This window comes from Palaemon carinicauda, chromosome 6, assembly GCF_036898095.1.
Source record: "Palaemon carinicauda isolate YSFRI2023 chromosome 6, ASM3689809v2, whole genome shotgun sequence".
In the NCBI taxonomy this organism is placed as follows: domain Eukaryota; kingdom Metazoa; phylum Arthropoda; class Malacostraca; order Decapoda; family Palaemonidae; genus Palaemon; species Palaemon carinicauda.
Window position 1 is genome coordinate 17,618,158 of NC_090730.1, and position 8,080 is coordinate 17,626,237.

Here is an 8,080-nt window from a genome sequence, read left to right on the forward strand (position 1 = left end):
GAGCTTGTTAAACATTTTAACTATGATATACTGGTTAATAGCTTTGCAAAATTAAGATTAAGGAAGTATCCACTATTGAAGTAGATCATATGTGAAATGCATGAAACGTATGTTTTATTTTGGAATTTCCTTGGATGAATCCTGTTAAAATTATGTACCATTTTATCTCTACACATTTTTCCAAGCTTAACATCTTATTTACCTCAAGTTTTCTTGTTGTGTTGAATGACCCTTGTGTGGGTGGTGAGATATATTCAAAGCCACGTGTTAAATTGCAGATACTCTAGGACCAATACTACAGTTTGTAACTTGATTTGTTTATAAAGTTCCACTATCTTTTCCTCTTTATATATCATCTCAAAATTTGATGTACAGCATTTATTAAGGAATAAAAGTTCTTTAAAATTCCTTCCCAAGTGGTTTCAAATTGCTCCCATTTTATTTACATTTAAAAAAATTTTCTCAGGGGGCCTTACAGAGGCCCCAGAACCCCCCAACTAGTTAGTCTCGATTCGCTCACCACCCCCCACTTTCAGCAGGGGTGGGGGACTTCCAATAAACCTTTGCCCCCCACCCCCCCCAAAAAAAAAAAATTAGTCCCTAGATCCAACTGTTCTCAAGTGATGGTTATTTGGTTTAAGTATATGTGATGAACTCAGAAGAGGACTAGTATGATATTTCTTTTTTTCTAAATATGGAAAATGTGGGACAAAAGGATTCAAGTGGAAGGTCGACATGGGGTAAATATAAATATGGGGCAATCCCACCCTGTTGATAATTGTTTTATATAAAGGTATATTATATCCAATATATTTTAAATTCCACTTTTACTCTCACAAGCGATAACTTCACCGCCATTGCTGTTACCTGTTGAACCCAACTGCGTTGCAATAACAAGTATAATGTCACTGATAGCGTGTCATGATGATCAACTAGGGCAAATGCAGCTTTGTTATAAACACGTTTTTTTCGACAAAATCTAGCTAAATGGCTAGATTGTGGCAATATACTTCACTTACATAACAAGTAAATTTACTTTTATAATGAACGCACCCATAATAATCACACTTCTTACCTGACATAGCTTGCTTTTCATCCTTTTAGCGGTGAAAGTTTGGTTTAATTGCAGCGACTTCACTACACTCCATTCCATTACTGTCATTAGACAGTAATTCTTCTCTTATCTTGGAGGTACCAACTTTTTAATTGGTTTCACTAGCTCCACTATCCATTTCAGCAACCTCATAGATTTCACACTTTTTTGATATTTTGTGGACACATATTTTTCATAGTCTTAGAGTATTTTTTGCTTTAAGTCACAATTGTTCAATTCACCAGCTAATCTGTGAATTAGCTTATAATCACTCATGTCAAATTTGCACTGAGGACAGTGGAAAGCACAGACTAAAACAATTCCTGACACCGATGTACATATGGCTTGGCCAGTTCCATGATCCTTGTTGTTCATTAGAATAATATCCCCCAGAATTGCACGGTTCACGGACTTTTGTGTCCTTTCTAATGCTTGATGAAGAGAAAGAGCTTTCCATTCATCCGACGTATAACAGACGTCTAACGCCCTTTATAGCTGATCCTCGCAGACCAACCAAATAATGAGCACTGGATCCTTGTCAGAAACTCTCTCTATTTGGAACCAGTCATTCATTGACCTACGCCAGTTACTAAATCTTCCTTGCGACATTTAGTAGCAACACTTGCCGGGCATGATTGCCCCCGTACCTGCAGGAGCACCACTGTCCTGTCTCTGCTGCAGAAAAAGATCTGGCATTACATTTAGAAGGTCCCCATTCACATTACTGACGCGGCCACTTGGAGGCCGACGGAGTGCCCCTCTTCTTGGGGTTGTTGAGAATATTACAATCTGCATCTCAAAGGCTTCTCGAGTCCTTATATCACTGTGCCATGTAGACAGGTTCTGTTGAAACGTGAATGAAGTGTAACTTGTATAATTGTCGAATTAATGACTACATTGGGGGTGCTATAAGGAGTCAGACCACGTTGACTGTCTGCAAGCCATAACCAGACTGGCATAGTGGCTATCCAAGCGGACGCAAAATCTCCCTCCTAATATATTTTGGTGGGATAAGGAAAGTAATGTTTCTTAAACAAACACACTCATATAAACATCAAAAGTAAAACTCGGAAATGTGTATATTTGAAAGTTTTAAGGTAAGGTGATTAAATATAGAATTAAATTCTCGTAGGCTTTTGATAATTTGTTAATAAATGGTAGATTTAGAGGAACGGGAATTCTCAGAATATGTGCAAAAAAGGAGAGAGTAGGATATCTGCAAAAGTTAATATCCAGGAAGCAAAGCCTTTTATGGAAGCAAAATTATACATGAAGGGAGGATAATGTTAATCCAACTCTCGTTTATAAAACAAAGGTTTTGAAAGTATATCTAAATGATAAAAAGCTAATGAAATATTGCTTCTTTTAATAACCATTGATTTGATTTTCTGCTTTTTGAATAAGTTCCAATACAACATGAATGAACAACTATACCCTATGAAAAATATACAGCTGCTTTATAAAAGAACATCGTCATAAGCCCATGTAGAACCGAAGAGTTTCGCAATGTACCACGCACGCACTTACGCACGAACAGTAACACCTGACTTGAATTCACCTCAGTGAATCCCTATGCAATGCCTTCAAGCCGTTTTACTCATCAAACACCCACAAGAGATTCTTCCATGCTTGGGAATAGAAGAAGCTAGACTATAGTCATTTTTTTTAGTGATGCACCTCACACGCACTTACGCACGCACAGTAACACCCGAGTTGAATTCACCTCATTGGTCCTTATACAACCCCTTTAAGGCATCTTATTCATCAAACACCTGCAAGAGATTCTTCCATGTTGGGAATAGAAGAAGCCAAACTAGTTCCCTTGCAAACAACTCTGTCCCATGTCAACGGATAATGAGAAAACGGAACATGGTTTTTTTTTCACTTTATATAAAAAACGCTCGTGAATACATTGTGTACAGGCGATACCCTCAGGTGACCTTGTCTACTGATCGCTCGAATGGTACTGACTAAGCCTCGGCAAGCAAGATGCAATGTTGCTCTATCAACATGCTGAATTGTTAGGTTTTGTGGAATTCTCCACTTTCATGGAAATGTACTGTCAAACACATCACCTTATGATTCTAGGAACACGTCACGCATAAAAGAGTTCAGTTATCGTGCCCTCCAATTTATGACACTCATAGTACTTTTAAAAGTCATTAACCTTGATGTATAAAACACATATTTTGCATACAATGATTAGGACAACTCTTTTGACCTTCAACTGCCTGGATAGATCTCAAGCAAGGAATGTTATCGGTTCTCGGAGAATAACGAGTTTTGGGGAGATTCTCTTTATCGTTGACAAGAGATCGTCTCCCCTGGTTAGACATAAGATCTTTAGACTTTGGTTAGACAGGATCGGATTAGACAGGACTTTGGTTAGACAGGATCTTGGTCACACGACCTTCCTCACCTTGGGTGGTTTTGTAACACGCCCATTTGGGACAAGGTTGAATAATTACTGGTGTATTAAGCGTATATTGGTTATGTTATAATAATAAAAGTCTATCTATTTATCTATCTATCTATATGTATATATGTATATATATATATATATATATATATATATATATATATGTGTGTGTGTGTGTGTCTGCATGTATGTGTGTGTGCGTGTATGTGTGCTTAAGCGGTAGCGTGTGTACAAAGTGTAGCTCTCACCCAACTGATATTACTATAATCACTATACTGTAATGATAAAACAACGAAGCCTTGAGCACTGGAACATAGTCTGAAACTATTTCCTTTTTAACTGGAAAATTCTTCTGCTGCGAAATGAAAGAATCTTGGAATTCCGCCAGAATTTTATGTTGAAATCATGGATTATATCATGATTTACTTAATGCTAATAAAATGGACCTCTAGATATTAGTCTTCTAACTTATCAGTTATATGCTGTCTGGATAAATTACTTTTTGCCGTGCTAATAGTTTCTTTTATCTTGACACTCATACCAGGGATGATTGACATGTTTCTAAATGAATGTTGTGATAATGAGTGAGACAGTCTATGAGCAGATGTACGTGTATGAATTCGCATTCAGTAAATAAACATCCAACTGCCTTACGAGTTTTTTGTTCTGAGCCACTGATTTTATTTTCAGTTATACATGATAGGTCTGCTTAGAACTATTTGGGTTTATGAAAGAAAATAATAAAAAAAGGTGGAAAAAATAAGAAAATTAGATGCAAGGAGTGAGAGAAGCAGTGGGGAAGATTAGAAGTCATTATTAAAAGTGGTCATCTGTTGCTAATCGTCTGTTTTATATGCAGGGTATTTAAAAAGGCAAAATATCAAATCCTCATGGCGTGAAAAGATCTAATACTGTCCGTCACCTTCAGAACCAGTCTTTTTCACTTTCCAGTTCACGAGTTTGAATTTCCATCAAGAGCGAAGAATTCAAGACTACACTGTTAAAAATTTGCATTAAAAAAAAAAAAAAAACGGTGAATTCCTGGCAACATTTATTCCAGGATTTTTACCGTTTTAAAAACGGATACATTGACGTAAAGGGATGATATTACGGTCACCAATCAGTAAAATATAATAACGAAATAATGTAAAATTACGGTCGCCTGTATTTTACTGAAATACAGCTTTGAACATCATATTTTTACAGAGAATTTCCGATTGAAATTAAGTGTTTTTTTTGTGTATGAAAGCTGTGCATCGAACAGCCATTTTTGCTGCTGGAATAAAAAAAGACCCGATATTGATTCGGCTTTGTCTTTTGTGAAATAAGTTAACATTTGAAATTCTTTGATTTTTCCTTCACTGTTAAAAAAACCGTAATTTCAATCAGGAATTATCCGTTCGCAGCCGTATTTCAGTGAAATACAGGCGACCGTAATTTGTACCCTTCTTTGTTATTATCTTTTACGGGTTGGTGACCCTAATATCACCTCTTTACGTCATATTTTTAGCAGTGTTGATAAAGATAGTTTTGGATTTTTATTATTATCCTTATTATCCTTTAACTATAAAAGAATGATTTTGGGCCGTTTTCCTTTCAAAGGATTATCAACTTCCTCTTCGTGTCTTCTGTGCATCATTGTATTATTATCATTATTATTATTATCATTATTACTTGCTAAGCTACAACCCTAGTTGGAAAAGCAAGAAGCTAGAAGTCCAGGGGTTCCAACAGGGAAAATAGCCCAGTGAGGGCAATCAAACCGTGCAAATATTGATGGGTGTTTCAGGGCCTTTGGAAAACCCAATTTTACCCATCAAGTGTTTTTTGAGGTGAAGTTGCTAGTCCAGACTTTTATACCAGGGTCATTTATGGGTCTCATTTCTGGTGACCCATTCAATATATGACCATACTTGAGATTACAAAACTTATGTGCTCAAGTCATCGCTTTCTTTCGTTTCTTATTCTTTAATCTGTGAGCGTCAATTCACAAGGTGGATAATTATTTCCTGACTTTAAACAAACTTAACTGGATATCATTTCGACCAATTTTCAATATACAAAATTATACAAAATCATTGGCGATATCGGAGGAAAAACATATATCTATTGATTACTTTTTTATTAATAAATTATATATAACTATAACAATTTAAAATAGATTGTACTGAAAGATATTGTGTCATGTGATGTTACCTGAGGGATGCCACTAAAAATCCCCATCATTCAGGAGAGACGGACAATCCTCCTATCCTATGACACTGACTGGCTTACAAACCCTCTGGTTCAGACATCGATCGAAGCAGCATTTATCGCTGCCGGGACAGCTGCTATCGGACCCGCAGGCTCTTGGGGGCCCGAACTGGTTCCTAACCGGGCACTGGGGCCGAACGGCTGGGCACTGGCCAGGCTTCCCGTAACCACCCTGGGACAGCCCACCGCCTCCTAAAATTCCCTGAAGGAGTAGTCCTATTAGATCAAAGGTCCTGCCATCTCGGTGCTCTCCTGTCAAGGACTCCAGGTCCTTTTTCCCTGTTTCCTTCGCAGGGTTGTTTCCTGCGTCGGCGCTCTTCTCAGAAGCGACTTCGAGGATGGATGAACTCACGACCAAGAGGCAGAGGATGATCGTTTTAGACATCTGTAAGTTTCAGAAGAGGTTTCTTATTAAAGTTATTTTTGTCTACATACAAGTTTCAATTTTTTTTGGTATCTCGCTCTGTCTGTCTGTCTGTCTGTTTGTCTGTCTGTCTGTCTTTCAGACATTCATATATATATATATATATATATATATATATATATATATATATATATATATATATACATTTATACACACACATATATATAAATATATATATATATATATATATATATATATATATGTATATATATTCATATGCATATACATAGATACACACACGCACACACACACACACACATATATATATATATATATATATATATACATATATATTCATATACATATACATACATATCTGGATGTCTATATGCATTTGTATATATATACATACATATATATATATATATATACATGTATATATATATATAGATATATATGCATACATGTATGTCTATATGCATTTGTATATATACATACTGTATAAATATAAATAAATAAATTCCTATGCATATATATGCATATATACACACACACATATATATATATATATATATAATATATATATATATATATATATATATATATATATATATATGTATACATATATACACTTCCCTCCGCTTATATAAATGCCATTTGGTTCCAGAGAGAAGTAAACAGGTCTCTGTCCATTCATACTCTGTCTTTTATATCATGGGAAAATTCTCCTGTGCACTAAGCATTCAGAACAGTACCCGTTATATACACCAACAGCAAGGCTCATCAAAAACACGGCAAACCCCTTTACACATTCAATCGTATCTTCCACACACTCGTTCACTTCATAGACATCAAGGACTTTCATTTCCAGTATATTCTTTCTCCCATATATCCGTGTGTATGATATTATGAGAATTTTTTATTTCATTTTATTATTAGTTATCAGAACTAAAATGTTATCCCCAATCATTCTGCTTTTCAAACTAGGGTTGTAACTTAGCAAGTAATAATAATAATAATAATGATAATAATAATAATAATAATAATAATAATAATAATAATAATAATAATAATAATAATAATAATAATAATAATAATAATAATAATAATTATAATAATAATAATCATATGAAAAGGAAATTTCATATAACTCTAAATGATATTAACCAGGAAAATTATTTGTAAATTTAACATCTTTTAATGAACAAGCTACATAACCTTTTTGAAAAATCCCAGTACATGAATGAGCGAATAATTTCCATGAAAAAATAGTAGAAGGTATTTTCTTGATAAATTCTTTCGTTTTAACTTACCATTCTATATGGAGAAGGCGGCTTACTCTTCTAGAAGTGTTACGGCTACTGCTATGAAGTCTGAAGTATGTATAGATGTATCACTAGAGGCCGTTTATATACGTTAGTTCTCGTGACCTTACAGAACTGATGGCTAAACTTTGGGGAATCCACACGAGCACTTTCACTACTATGGATCATTACTAAGAAATGTGTGTCGCAAGACCCTGACCCTATAATCTTATTTCAGACTTAGTAGATTTGAAAACAGAGCCCTATGAAGAATATTGGGAGTTAAATGGCAGCACAGGATTAGAAATGAAACTATAAGAGAGATTATTCGAGTGCCATATGTGGAGGAGATCACGATGAGGGATAGATGGAGATGGTTTGGGCATGCACTTCGCACTCCCCAAGAGAGATAAGTTCACCGAACTTTCCACTGGGCTCCACAAGGCACTAGAAGAGTTGGAAGACCCAGGCCTACATGGCTGAAGACTATGAAGTGTGAAGTAGGAGATGATGAATGGAGAAACATTAATTTAAAAAGCTCAAGATAGAGACTACTGGTGAAATCTAACCGAGGCCCTTTGCGTCAATAGGCGTAGGAGGAGATGATGATTATGATTGTTATCATACTTGATGGTTAACTTTCATTA